Consider the following 15,297-nt stretch of genomic DNA (forward strand, 5'->3'; position numbering starts at 1 on the left):
GTGCTTTTTCTGCAGAACTTCACGGCCTGCGCTGGCGTTTGTTTTTGCTGAGTAACTGTAGGTCCACAACTGAAATAGAAATGACAAATGTGATAGACATTCTCAATACTGATAAATCAAAAATTTATCTGGTGATCAAATTTGTAATGTGTTGTTAATCCACATCTACTGTAATTAACACTACTCAAGTCTGAGAACTGAGCAGTACCTGTTTTCTCTGTCCTTTTGAGCTTGTGTGATGGTCCTGTAGATGAGGCCTGTTGAATCAGCATGTCGGATTCTTCTGCAGCAGCAGAACACGTCACCTCACTATTAACCACGAATCATCGTCTTATCAGATAATGCAATATTTCATTCCGCAGTGCTACTCACATGACCCAAAAAATGTTCATACCGTCTGAAACTTGAGATGATCCAGACGCCATCTTTGACCTCTTGCGTTTGGAGGACCCTTAAAGAGAAGAAGTAACCAGGATGGACATATATAAGTCAACAGAGGCCATTTTGCTGCCCCACCTTGCCGTCTTCGGTTGAAAAGTATGATTTGTGAGAGAAGGCTCACTGAGAATCTTGTATGTTTTAGGGTTGGGCGCTTGCATGAGCTTCACTTTTGCCACCTATGCTGTGGACTTCAATACTTGATGCAGCTTCATCACATCTTCTGTGGGTGGGATCATTTCTTTTTTGTTCCATCTGTCCTCTTCTAAGTTTGATCGTGCATGGCGTGACACAAAGAGGTCCCACTCTGCTGCCACTAAGTCCAAGAAGCTCTTTACTCTGCCTGCAGCTGCATCATTTTCAGCCTTTATGTGATCCCCAATCACAATGTCACATACTGCCTTCAGCGAGTGTCCTAACTTCAAAGCAAGAGATGGTGTGTTATACCTGTACTTGGAGCTGGTGAACCCAGAGGCTTGTTTTGCTGCTTGCACAGCTAAAGAAAATTTAGGTGGCACCAAAACATCTTGCAGCATCTCAACTTCGCGGTCAAGGGACTTGGCAGCAAGTAAAAATCTACCCAACTCTCTCATCTTTTGACTGACATGACCATCTTTTGATATCTAACTAAACCATCAGTGGTAAACTAAACCCCTGTGAATTAAGAGAGGAAAACAATAATCTCTACATCTATGAACCTATATCTATAGCCATTTGGCCCCTCATAAAACGTCTTTGATGTGTCATGCCTAGTCTGTGAGGATACTGTGTTATAAAGAAAACTGTGGGGTATGCATGTTCTGTAGTAGAAAAGTAATGCGGCTATGGAAAATTGTTTGAAGTCTGAAATTAGGGTTTGGGCTTTTGATCTAGGCGGAAGCAATATGTCAAATATGGGCGGTGCCTGCCTGATCTAGCAGTAAAAAAGTTAGGCGGGTATACTGTTAACACACCTTTGTTTTAACCTTGTTTTTATATGTGTTTGAATATTTGGTACTTAAAACTGTCTTCTAAATTTTGTCCATGTCACAGCCTTGGAGAAATGTCAGTTTTTATATTGGATCTTTGCTGTATATTTTAGTGCAGGTATATATTGTAGATTCACCTAAACTGAATAACAATTCCCTTGAAGTGCTTGAATAATCCGGCAGTTGAAGTTAGAAGTTTACATACACTTAGGTTGAAGTCATTAAAACTGTTTTTTTTTAACTGCTCCACAGTACTGTAGGCATGACACAAGGAATTTTTTTGCAAAAGTTGTTTACAGATGGATTATTTCACTTATAACTGACTATATCATAGTTCCACTGGATCAAAGGTTTGCATACACTCAGTTGACTGTGTCTCTAAACAGCTTAGAAAATTCCAGAAAATGATATCATGGCTTTAGAAGCTTCTGATAGGCTAATTGACATCATCTGAGTCAATAGGAGGTGAAACCTGTCAGTGTACTGTATTTTAAGGCCTTTCTGTATTGTTCCTGCCTAAGTGCAGTTTTGTGTTTGTGTGTGTGTGTGTGTGTGTGTGTGTTATCTCTCAGCCACACGCGCAAGTAGGAGGCCGCCGCTTCCAAACCCATTTAAATTCCAATATCAGCCATTTCAGCTTATCGTTCTGACTGCGTTCTGTGTTTATTCATTGAAAGTGTAATTAGACACATTTTGTCATCACGCCCTGTGTGTGTGTGTGTGTGTGGATAGGTGGGTGGGTGCGCGCGTGTGTGCATGCACAGGTGGTTTATCAGGACATTTACATTAGTTAATATAAACATGAAAAGGTGCAGGTGTTTTATAAACTAGTGTCATTCTTTGTTGAGGTTCTGGGGGCCACCCTTCCTCCATCACCTCTCCCCCTACACAAATTAAACTCCCTCCAGCCTGGAGAAGGAAATTAACTTGGGGAAATTGAATTTTTAGCTCTGAAATATTTCTGTCCGATGGGGTGGTGATTCATGGACAGTGTGGAGGTGGGGGGTTTGGGTGGGCTGTGGAGGTAAATGAGGTCCTCATTATTAGCTTTGGCTGCACAGCTCCCAGGAGGAAGTGTGTGGTTTTTAATGCATCCCCATCCTTCCTTACATTCTTCCTCTGTTTTGCTCACTAACTTGGAATCCTTCTTCCCTGCTCGGTAACAAGGATGCTTATCACTTTTCTGACATGAGAACTTCCTCCTTTCTTGGGTCCTAATTAGGTAGCCTCCTCCTTCCGTGCTGCATATCTTCATTTTCCCCAGATTAGGAAAATTTCTTCATCGGGAATAAATATTCATTCTTTTCTCTTGCTGCCTAAACTCTTGCTCCCTTCTTCCTTACTTTGTAATTAGCATGCATCATTGATTCCTAACTAGAAGGATTCTTTGTTTCCTTTTTCCCCTGTTAGAAAAAAAGACCACTACTTTCTTCTCTTTCTTCCAAAAACATGCTATCATGTTTACTTAGTTCCTTCAGATTCCTTTGTCATTCTTCTTCTGTTGTTCTCTAAAGTTTAAGCTGCTCTTCTCTGTGTCCTCTAAGGTAACTTCTTGGCTCTTTTCTCCCAAAGAGAAAATGATTCCTCCCTTGCTCCATAAGATTCACTCTTCCCTGATCCTTCCTTCTTCCCTAAATAGGAAGCGTTTCTTCCTTGCTCCAGACTTCTGTCCCAATAGAAACTTTCCTTTCTTTGCCTCCTTTTTCCTAAACTGCAAAGTTTCAGTTTTTCCTTGCTCTGAAGATTAGTGTCCTTCCTTTCTCCCTGACAAAGATGTTCTCCCACCTTGCTTCTTATCCTGAAAGTGTTTCCTTCTTGTTCCCAAAATCTTTCTCTCCACGTGTCCCAGTTATGTAGCTTCCTTTTTGCATTCCCTCCTAACAAGGGACCGTGCTCTTACCTTGCATCCTAATGCTGAAGCGTTCCCTTTTCTCTTTTCCCCAGCTAGAACAAATCAGAAACCTTCTTCATTCTTCTTCAGTCCAAATCATTTTGCATCAATATTAGGCAACGTCTCTGTTTTTTTCTTACTTGATCTTGAAATAGCTTCTTTCTTCCTTGTTCGTGACTAGGAAGTTTAGGCCGCTCTGCTCTGTACAACACTACATGACACAGAAACGTGCACAGCTGCTGTTTGAACACGCTCCCTTTGTCTTTCACTCTGACTGTGGAGAGATGTTGTATCACAACCTGCAGGGTTACATCAAAGCTCTCCAGTCCTACATGGATTCTGCACCGGATCCACCTCTGCAAGTCCTCTAAAAGTTTAGACTTGACATCCCTGTGTGCAGGATTTTAAAGGAGTCTGAGAATAAAGGCTTGACACACAGACTGTCCTGGTTTTATCTGGGGTTCTCTCGTTACAAGGTGCTGCACTGCATACAGACAGTTTTTCAGAGGTTACCACACCTGCCCATTTCTCACTGCTGCTAATACCAGAGTAAAATAAAGCCAACACGTCCTGATGTTGACTAATCAACACACAAACAGAGAGACCATGTTAAACGTTTAAACACATTTTTGTGTGTCTATGTTGGCCCTCAGTCCAGACCGAAGCAGCCTGTGAGGCACGGTGGTGTAAGCTGTTGGGGCGACCTGTAGTTGTCTCTGTGAAACTATCACGCTGCTTGGCAAACCCAAACTACACCCAGGTCAATGACAGCAGCTCTGCTTTCTATTCAGATATAAGGATATTCAGAGTAACTCTGTAAACAAATCCATTATGTCCGCATTAAGTCAGCTGATGGAGACAGACTCTGACTTGTATTTTATTTTGGTGAAGCTACAGTATAATGTAAGCAGCTGTTGTTAGATTTGTCTTTCTTCTCTCGTTTCCTCCTCGTTTTATTCTCTGCTGCAGATTTTGACTGATGCCGTGGTCTTTGTGGCTGAACATGGGCAGACTCTGATTCCTCTAATGGGATCTAACTTTGTTTCATGCATCTGTTTGGAGTTGTATTTATTAATTTTTTGTTGTTTGTTTTGTAACTTTTGTATTTTGGCTGGATTTGAACAGCACTGTTTGATTTTTCTCTGACAGCTTGGTGAGGAACCAGACGCTGTGTTCAGGCTTCTGATGGAGCTTCCTTTGTACGGTTGGTCTGTGATATCTTGCTGACGAAAGAACCCTCAGAGCTGTTTGTAACGTGTACAGCAAACAGTACCAGGACATATAGCGTGTCTATATAAAGTGTAGGCAGCTTCAGTTCTGTGGTTGAAAACACCACACCACCGGTGGATGTTTAGTCAAGTGATGAAAGAAAATAATGAACCTTCAGTGTTTAAAGACATTCAGGGAGGAAACATCTTGGGGAATAGGACTTGTTCTGACCTTTTGAATGTCTATTTATTTTATAATAGTTACAAACTACCTCTGGGTTCTCATCCTCACACCCAGAGAAACCAAAACACCAGAGTGGAAAATGCAGTCATGTCCTCACAGTTTGTGAGCAGAACATGCCTTTGTTTTGACTTGGTTCTAGTCTCCCAGCCTCGGGACAAGGCGTCGGTCGGTGATCCTGAATACAATGATAAAGTAACCTAGAAGATTTTTATGGCCAAGTAAAGTCAACCCAGAGTTATTAGTCACAAATCTGTGCATGCCACACCTCTTGCTTGAGATGCTGATTTTGCAGGTGGTGAAGCAACAACAATCAAAAAAACCTTGAAAGGGTAAGCTCAGTAATTTTCTATATAGACAGTATTTTTACCTCCCCAACAGTGAACTGCCTCTACTCACGGGACACACCTGTCAGTCTCCAACCTGGATCAGCTGTGCACGTGTGAGATCTCTGTGTGTGCTCTCATCTTTGTTTACAGTCTACCAGCTCCTCGCACTTTCACTGAGATCTCATGACTGTCTCATGCAGAGAAACGATGCACAACTTGTGAACACATAGAGTGTGAGATCTGGTTCTGTTGCTGGGATCCGTCCTCTCTTCTGTTCCAGTTTTCTTTCTGTTCTCAGTCTCTGAGTCCTCCACTGACACCGGCTCCTCTCATGTTTGCCGAGGCCCCACCGTCTCCTCATCTGCCTCCTGTGGCGGCAGAGCAAACAGCCTGTTTGTTCATTAGCCGGCCGTGTCTCCTGCAGGCTGAGCTTCGTCCTGTGCCGAGGATGACGAGCAGAGCGGGAATTAATCAGACTGTTTGGGATCTCCTGCTGCCTAAACATCCATGTCAGCTGCAGGAGCTCGTATGTGTAATAAAACAACTCACAATTAGGTTTGACTGTTACACAATGTAGCTCAGAGGAAGCTGAATGTAAACTAGCAGATAAACGCAAGTGAATGAACAGGCAGGAAACTGAAAACAGCACAAGTCACATGTTACAGCAACAAGTGATGTGTACAAACATCAGTTTTACAGCATTCAACTTGGATAATAACTTGAATTTTTAAAAAGAATCAATTAATATAAAGTTCTAATTCAGTGTGTAATGAGGAGATGAAGTTCCTGTTTGCACATTAATCTTGTAAATGTGGCCTGGTGTTTGTAATCAGCAGGTTCCACAGTTTCCACTAATACCACATGTTGAACACAGCAGATGACGAGGACGTTGTTAGCCTAGCTTAACATAGAGACTGGGAGCAGGGGGAAACAGCTAGCCCGGCTTTGTCCAAAGTTCTGGATCATTGAATCTGTACAAACAGAAGTGTAAAAATGGCAAGTTGTGGTTCTGTAGAAATGACACACTTGAACACTTTTTACTTCTTCAGACACTACAAAGACATCAGACTTTGAGCTACAGTGATGCCTTCAGTGTTGCTCCCTGTTTAAAATTTACACAATTTTTAATCACTTCAGATTCTTTTTGACAGTGTTTTGCCTTTATTTTGATGGAGTGAAGCGAGAGACGGGAAACGTCACCTGACTGCACCTGTGATTTCCATTTAAGGCTAAGTGCTTTAACAAAATTACAGAAGAACCTGGGAGTATACTGTCACTGAAACTTTGGAGCCATTTTTCTCTGTGTACCTACGAGCACTGCAGCCGACAGCCTTGGCAGGGCTGCAGAGATGCTTCAAGAGTCTCCTCGGGCACAAACAGGCCCCCCACGGTCCCCATTGTCCTGTTCTATGCTCCTGGGTGTCTGGAGGCGCTGCAGTGATTTATTCAGTTGAGAGTTGGCTGCTCATACACTGGTTTATTTTAGGCTGCAGGCAGAACAGCTAGAGTGCTCCAGCTGGGAGCTGGTTTACGCTCACTCAGACGGTGTTGAACTGGTGAATGCTGAGGGTAAACCCAGAAATGCTGTAAAACTGAAAGCAGCTCAAGTATCAGTAGAGGTTGAGCTGCCCCTTGAAATAAAAAGGTGCATTCACACATGCGGATACACAGCAGCTGTCTGTACCTGACCTTTGGCAGGTCTGTAGTCCTGTGTGTAACTCAGATGCACTGCTCTGACTGGACGAGACGCGTCCATGACAGTAACAGTGATGCCTTCACATGCGTCGTTCTTCTCAGTTAAAAACGCGTCTCAGAGAACTGGGAAGCCAGAGACAGCAAAGATCAGTTTTTCCTCCAGTGTGTTTAAAATCCCTTCATGTAGTGACATTTGTGATCCTTCCCTAGTCTTGACCGAGTGTTTTGTTGCCTAATGTTAATCCCATCATGGCGCAGTATTCTCTCTTTACAGTTGGCTATATTTAAGTTGCAAAGGAAGCGAGAATTTTAAGAATGCTGTCAGTGAACATAAGTCAGGGTTCTGCAGAATGGCTTGGTTTGCTGTCCTTGTCTGGAAGTAGAGATGGAAGGAAAGACCCTGGAGTGTCATGTGAAGGTATCATCAAACCTTCACATGGGTATTTAGTGCAGCTTGTTCAGGGTGAAATAGTGTCACTTTGGTTTTAACACAGCTCCCTCCCTCAGGAGAAAGCTTGTAAGCAGTAGGAGCTAAACCCCAGATCTTTCCAGTGTTGCTGCTGCACAGCTACAAGACATGAGGCAGTCAGAGAGATGCAAGCTGTTTTATATCTGTTCAGCAGAAGTCACATTTATCCACTCCTTCACCTTCCAGTCACATAAAACCATCTGATTATTTCCTTCTCACACTCTCCCTCCTCTTTCACCAAATTCCTCCCAACTCCTACTTCAGTGTTCTTTTCAGTTGCCCCACGGCAAGGATACGGATAAAATTATTAACTTATCATCCACCAGTTGTGAACACTTAAACTCCAAAAGGATTAACTTACCATCCACCAGTTGTGAACACTTAAACTCAGCCTGTATTGAGTTGAAAGTTGAAAAGATGGAGGCTTCATTCAATACATGTTACATTCATTTCCCCTGGTTATTACACAGAGGGATTTTGATTTCTGAAGAGTTTGCAGACTGAGACCAGTGACAGTATGAACAGATGGGCTGTCATCACAAATGGTGTTAAAACACAACTAATCAGTATTTTCTAAACTAATGATGGGTATGATGACAAATGTGAAAGTGGCTGCTCGGACAGAGCCACGTCGTTGTTGTCAGAAGCTGCTGGAGACCAAAGCAGAGCTGAAGGAGACCAGATGGACTCAAACACCTCTGCAGGTGAAAGGTCTGCTGCATCTTAAAATGTTCACATGTTTGATCACATGACAGAACTACTTTAGAAGATCATAATATTGTGAATTATTTTTTTTTTGTGTGTCATGCACATTCACATCCACAGACTAGCAAGACACTGCTGCTGAGGTGAGCAGAACCTTTAGCAGTACATTGCAAAGCAAGAGCTTTGTCTTCTGTCCCAGGCTCCACCAATAAAATCGGCAGAAAATGTATCTCCTAAAATGACTTATCACCTGCCTGCAGACCCTGCCCAGAGAACCTGGGAGTGACCTGTGACAGCAGCTACAAATCTGATAAACAAGCTCAGGTTCAAATCCAGGCTCTTTCAGCTGAGAGTTCTGGCCAAAGCCAAACCCTTTCTCTCTTTCTTTGTTTTTGAGAAAGTGATTCATGCCTTTATCTCATCTCGACTATTGCAATTATATACAGGCATCAGCCAGCCCTCGTTCTCTCACCTTCAGCTTGTCCAAGATGCTGCTGCCAGGCTCTTGGCAGGCGCTCGTAAGCACGGCTATATCTCTCCTGTACTAATGTCACTTCCTTGGCTCCCGGTTCAATATAGGGTTGATTTTAAGATTTTAAATTTTCTCTATAAGTCATTGGGTGAGTTAGCACAATCATACCTATCTCAGCTCCTACCTCCCGTCCAGGGTACTTCTGTCCTCTGACCAGATGCTCTTGGCCAGCTCCAGAGCTCAACTGAAGCTCAAAGGGGGCCATGCCTTTGTGGTTGTAGCCCCTCTGTGCCAGAGCTGCTCCATCACATCAAGTGTCAACTAAAACCCTAGTTTATCTCCTTGGCCTTTAAACCTTTTTTATTGTAATTCATTCTTGATGTATTTGTGTGATTTTTATTTTTCTGTTTAGTTTATTGTTGTACAGCACTTTGGTCAACGTTTGTTGTTCTTGAATGTTCTTATAAATAAACCGACTTGACTCCGATAGCTTCCAAAACATTATAAGAGCAGAAAAACACTTCACATCTGAGAATCAACTAAATACAAAGACACAGGTTTAACACAAAGAGAGTCACACACACACCTTCACAGCTGGAGGATCCTCAGCCCTTCATCATCTCCTCCACAGTTGGGGGAGAGGTAACGCACACACACACTGTCACAGTGTTTACCCCTGAGGCCTCTGCACACAAACACGCACGCACCCACACTGTGCTTTTATTGTTTGTGGGGACTTTACCTTGACTTACATTCATTTCCTATAGACTTATCCTAACCTTAACCATGCCCACTACTTGCCTAGCCCTAACCTTAAACCATGTTGCCACCCTAAAAACCAGCCTCTGGTCCCCACAATGTGTGTTAACAAGTTTTGGTCCCCATAATGTAAGTAATACAAAGGCACTGTCTTAGTCCCAACCTAGTATACCCAACATGTCACTTGTCACAGCCTTACAAAAGCACCTTTGCTCATACATTAACTACATTGTGTTTTTGGAGTTCTTCACATCAGTACAAACTCAGGCCAGATTCATATCATTGCACAACACCATCTTTTGTGCACACCTCTACATTGTTGTGTATACGGTGCACAGTGGAAAGTGTTATAATTTGACCCGAGCACGCTGACCTTTGTGGACACAGCCGGTCACTGTTGATCACCGCTGGAAGTGAGACAAAACTTCTGGGTGTAAAGCAATTGTGATAACTTTAGAAAAGGTTATTGGTGTTTCTGAGGTCTCTTAAAAAAACAGTTTCCATCACTTGCATCTTTTCCTTGTGTCTTAGTCCCACCCACATAAAATGTGAGGAAAACACATTAACAACATGAGATGTCCTTCACCTGAAGCATCCAATCACCAACTGATTTCTGATAAAGAGGTGTGTCAGTCCATTAAAAACTTTCACGAAGGATCGTCTCATGTGCCCTTGGTCATGGCTTCTCCAACGCCATCCTCTGTCCTCAGAGCCAATATATGAGACTTGGAATGTCCTGGATCCTCAGTCAACCAGAACGAGTTCGAGGTGAATGAGGATAAAGGACCTAACTACAATTATATAAGAGACTTGAGAAACAGCTTGTGTGTACTTTGGTGGAGCTAAGATTAAAACAGCTAGTATAATGTGCTTACTGTGTGGTTCCACTGGGGATTGAACCCAGGACCTTCTGCGTGTAAAGCAGATGTGATGACCACTACACTATGGAACCTCTGTGGTGTAGTTTAATCTGGGTGTAAACGGGATTGATTGAAGTGTTTGATTTGGGTAACTTGTCGGCAGTCAGACCCTGTCTTTTGTTGTAGACTGCAGCAGTTTGCCAACCAGCCTTGACAAAAGCCATTTTCACTTTGAGTTTCTAGCGCTGGCTATTTATTCTGTGGAGGGAACCAATCCAAGCCAACAGTAGGTGAGAGGCAGGGTATGCTGTGGACACTTAATCAAAACTTTATTTCCCTTTGAAACAAGATCTGAAATGTTGTTAGCTATAGGTTTGAGTGGCATGTTGCAAAACTGTGAACTTGTATCTTTATAGTCACATGATAAGACAGAGCTTTGGTTCCACTGGGGATTGAACCCAGGACCTTCTGCGTGTAAAGCAGACGTGATGACCACTACACTATGGAACCTCTGCGGTGTAGTGCTGTTTAATCTGGGTGTAAATGGGATTATAATCATAAATTAGAGGACGTGAACGCTGCCCCTTGTCACATCAGAATCAGCTTTGTTGGCCAGGTGTAACGGACACACGAGGAATTTGACTCTGGTACATAGGCTTTCAATGTGCAAACAGTAAACCAGCATAAGGCTGTGTAATATAACAAAATAGCAGTATTAACATCAACAAACAGTGCAAACAATGCAGAAAAAGCAGTATAAATAGACAGTAAACAATGCAGACAACAAAGGAATGTTTGTTGAAATGAGATAAATAGGGATAAAAACAGAATACTTAAAACTAGAGACCTGTATGAGTCTGTATAATCTCTACAATGTATATATACAGGTATTGCACTGAGGATTGTTGTCCAGTCATACATACATAAGAATAAAAACATGGATAATTGATTAATTTTATTATTGATCGCTGGTAAGCTATTTTGCCAGCATACTGTATTTTTCAGTACAGTTGGGGTTGGGGAGTTGATTTCTTTATTTGGATTTAGATCATAGTTTCCTTTTGAGTTTGGTAGAGACTTTGTACCTTCACAACTGACTTCATCCATGTGGCAACAGGACAGAGTTATGGTGCCACTCAGAATTTCCCTCACTTTTGCTTTCACTTAATCTGCTTTCTGGAACACCCCCTGTTCAGCAGCAGCATTTCATAACACTCATAATATACGTGGACACTAGGAACTTCTACCTTTGTTGATTTTATTCGTGGTGCCATAAAGCAACCCTTTGGTTCCACTGGGGATTGAACCCAGGACCTTCTGCGTGTAAAGCAGATGTGATAACCACTACACTACAGAACCACTGGCTTGGTGAGGTGTCGAGGGACCTGAATTTGGCCCTAAACATGATCTACAAAGCTGCTTCCACCATGGGTCATGTTTGAGAAGACTTCTTGAGCACTGAGGTTTTAACCATAGGTGGATCATCTTTGTGCTGACAGGGGAAGGTGCTGAGCTACATTTATTGTCCTGTGAATCATGACAGGGCCAATTTTTGAAATAGAGGCAATGGATTTCCACCTCTGCTGATTTCAGTCATGAGGTAATAAGAGCTTTGGTTTCAGGATTAAATCCAGGACTTGTAGAACCTGTCACATGTTCCTTCAGACAGGATTCAACTGGGAACACACATCACAGATGCAGACAACATCTGAATGTGCTAACCTTTATTTGTAAAACCTGTATTTTAGGCCCCAAACATGATCCACAAAGATGCTTTCACCATAGATCTTGTTCGAGAAGGCCTCCTTGAGGACAAACAAGTGAATCCCAGTTCCCTTTTGATTGTTCCTTGCTTTTCCAGGATTGAACCCAGGACTTTTCATCCATCCATCCATTATCCAGAGCTGTATCATGGGGCAGTAGGTTCAACAGGACTGCCCAGACGTTCCTCTCCTCAGCAGCACTCTAAAGCTCCTCCTGGGGGACCCTGAGACATTCCCAGGCTAGATGAGTCTACCCCGGGGCTTCCTGCCAGTTGGATGTGCCTGGAAACCCTCCAATAGGAGGCAACCAGGAGGCATCCTAATCAGATGCTCATACCACCTCAACTGGCTTCTTTTGACATGAAGGAGCAGCGGTTCTACTCTGAGCTGACTCTGAATGTCTGAACCCCACACCCTGTCTCTAAGGCTGAGTCCAGACACCTTACAGAGGAAACTCCTTTCAGCTGCTTGTATTCACAGTCACATTTTTTCGGTCAGTACCCAGAGCTCGTGACCACAGGTGAGGGTTGAAGCATAGATCGACTGGCAAATTGAGAGCTTTGCCTTCTGGCTCAGCTCCCTCTTCATCACAACAGTCTGGTACAACACCCTCATTACTGCTGAAGCTGCACCAAACCTCCATTTTTACCCTCATTCGTGAACAAGAGATACTTCAAGTCCTTTTCTTGGGACAACAGCTCATTCGCAGAGAACCATGGCCTAACATTCCTAATGGGATACAACCGTTGAAATAATTTCTGCAGAGTCTACCGGAGTCTGTCTCATCTCCTTTAACAGAATTTGAGAGAGAAATGTATTTCTTGGATGAATTTTGAAATTAGTTGGTTTCATGTTAAGTATTTGGAATAATACAGTGGCAAAATGTCTTTTCTACCCGATTAATTATGGTGTTGATCATGGTGTTTTAATCTGTATATGGTCGTAGTTCTACCCGATTACTGGTTGATTATGGTGTTTTAATCTGTATATGGTCGTAGATGTGTTTCTGCTGTATCAACCAAGGGCAGTAAGGTGAAATAGTATTTTGTATACGTGGTACCTATAGTGATCTATCAGCCACATACTGTATATTGTACTATGTACAAGGAAATGGGAAACAGCCTCACTGTTGTAGAAGAGATGCACAATATGCAAACTCAGTCTGACGTTTACCAGCTTCTCAACCCTGTCAGCTGTGCACGCTGCACTGAACTCTGCTATTTTCTCACTATGAATGTGCTGTTTGACATGTGCAGGGCTTTCTGTTCACGTTTGTGCAAACAGCTTTGAAAAGGCTCTCGGGGTCCATATGGGGGCCCTGAGGGGGCACAGAAGGATGAGCAGCATGTTCCTGTTTCAGTGAGGAATCCAACTGGAGCACAAACCATCTATTTCATATGTTTAATAAGCATGCAGGGGATGGTGTGTGTGTGTGTGAGTTTCAGAATATTTGTGTCAGGGAGATGTTTAAATATTAAAACAATATAATTAAACTATATTTTTGAAGACATCAAGAGAAGCCTTGACTTATTCGTGTCCCTTGTCAGTGGGACCGCCGGAGACAGCTCCACTGTCTGTGGAGGTTCCTCTTCAGCTGCGTCTACATCTCAGGCCTTAATGCTCAGTTCCAAGGTTTTCGTGTTGATGCTTCACTTCACATGTATCCATGTAAATAAAAGTGAGATTAGTGCATTGGAAAATGTGGCTTTGGTATTTACGGAGCAGCTTCTCCTGGTGTTTGTTCTGAGGGCAGAGCTCAGGTCCTCCACACATGGAGAGCAGCAGACTTAGGCTGCGGCGGAGAGCATGACATTGGCTGGAGTGAAACTTTACTGGGAGTTAACAGTTAACAGTCCTTATGCTCGTTACTGTACTGTGAGTAAAAAGAAAACAATACACCTGTTAAATCATCCTGGGCCTCAGACCGGCTGTGGAAATGCACATCACAGTGCGCTCAAGGGTCTTTTAGCCCAGGGACAGTTCTTGGGCTTTAGTTCCTAGGAATAAGCTTATGTTCAGGAAGGGTGATGTTTTCTCCACCCAGCAGAGGAGCACTGAGGCTGCTCTGGAGTCATGGCACCAACAGGCCTCTGCTGGCCACTGTTTGCTAATCTGTCCTCTCAGGTCTCACCCAGCTGTACAGCCTGGCAGCATTAACACTGTGTCAGTACAGAGCGGTAACAGGATGGGTGATAGTGGACTGCACCTGCAGATCCACCACTGGCCAGGTAAAAGCAGAGCGGGGACTTTTAGCAACCACAGCACCTTCACAGTGACGTGTGATGGCTGTGTGCATGGCTGGTCGGTCCCTGGTACTGTCCCGGCTCATGTACCTGCAGTACACAGTGTTTGGAGCTGCTTCAGTTACAGCAGCAGTGTGCCAGTTGTGTTTGGCTGCTGCTGGTGACAGCAAACATTGCTGCAGATGGACAGGAAACGGCTATCAGGAGTTGTGTGTGTACGCTCCAGATGCATTATACTGCTGTCTCATTGAAACCTCACGTACAGGGAACCTTGGATCGCGAGTAACCCGGTTTGTGAGTGTTTTGCAAGACGAGCAAAAAAATTTGATTCGATATACGAGCGAGGTCTCGCAATAGGAGTAGTACGTGCGCTTTGTCTGCTGAGTGTCATATGATGTACGTCACAACTGAGCTGATGGTTCTCACGCTTCACTCGTATAGTCAACATCTGTATTGCAACAGTGGCCCCTCACACCAGCCACAATTCTTTTCAAAGGTAAAGTGCAGGTTAATTTGTTTCATTTTTACTTTATACTGTATTTTATATTACTGTAATCATTTTTATATGGAACGAATCAACTGAGTTTCCATTATTTCTTATGGGGAAATTCGCTTTGATATACGAGTGTTTTGGATTATGAGCATGTTGCCAGAATGAATTATACTCGCAATCCAAAGTTCCACTGTATAGTGTATCTTCCTGGTAGCTTATGACCTTTAGCTCCCGTTTGATTGGAAGTGACAGCAGCAGTTTTAGAGTACAAATGAATTTTAAAGGAAAAGTTCGACATTTGTTTAACTTATTTGCATTTCTCCTGGCGAGACTAGTACCACTGTTGATGTTTATGAGAGCTAAGTACAAAGCTTAACTTAAAGACTGGAATCAGGGAAACCAGCAGCTGACTGATTAAAATATATCTTGTTTGTGGTTTTGTGAGCATAATCCCTCATAAAGTGAGAATGTGGCTCAGAACTAAACTTTGGAGCTGATCGGACCTTCTAGTCAAGTTGGTTTATCAATAAAAATGTTCAGTTTCCTATCATGTAAGTCAAAGAAGAGAACCTAGGACTTAGGAATGAGTGAGTTGAAACCCTGTCTCAGTCATTTGTGCACATTGTGTCTTGCATTATGGTACATTCACACACACACACACATAGAGATACAAAGTACTTGTCAGTGTCTCCTCTGACCCCTCACATGTCCTAAATAATGAATACCAACCATTGCCCTCCAGGAAGTGTCTTGGTGTCAGGGC

General features: G+C 43.0%; 1 protein-coding gene and 3 non-coding genes across 8 annotated transcripts in view; 1 reads left to right on the top strand and 3 right to left on the bottom strand.

Moving 5' to 3' along the window:
- LOC109961626 (nuclear receptor ROR-alpha-like) overlaps positions 1-15,297 on the top strand; it is a 63,722-nt gene that overhangs the window by 19,748 nt on the left and 28,677 nt on the right. The gene's annotated exons all lie outside the window — the stretch shown is intronic.
- On the bottom strand, positions 10,055-10,127 carry trnav-uac (transfer RNA valine (anticodon UAC)). The gene has a single exon. It is a non-coding gene; the product is annotated as a tRNA-Val (tRNA).
- Positions 10,473-10,545, bottom strand: trnav-uac (transfer RNA valine (anticodon UAC)). Its single transcript has one exon. It is a non-coding gene; the product is annotated as a tRNA-Val (tRNA).
- On the bottom strand, positions 11,322-11,394 carry trnav-uac (transfer RNA valine (anticodon UAC)). Its single transcript has one exon. It is a non-coding gene; the product is annotated as a tRNA-Val (tRNA).

This window comes from Monopterus albus, unplaced genomic scaffold (genome assembly GCF_001952655.1).
Source record: "Monopterus albus unplaced genomic scaffold, M_albus_1.0 scaffold57.1, whole genome shotgun sequence".
Taxonomy (NCBI): Eukaryota; Metazoa; Chordata; class Actinopteri; order Synbranchiformes; family Synbranchidae; genus Monopterus; species Monopterus albus.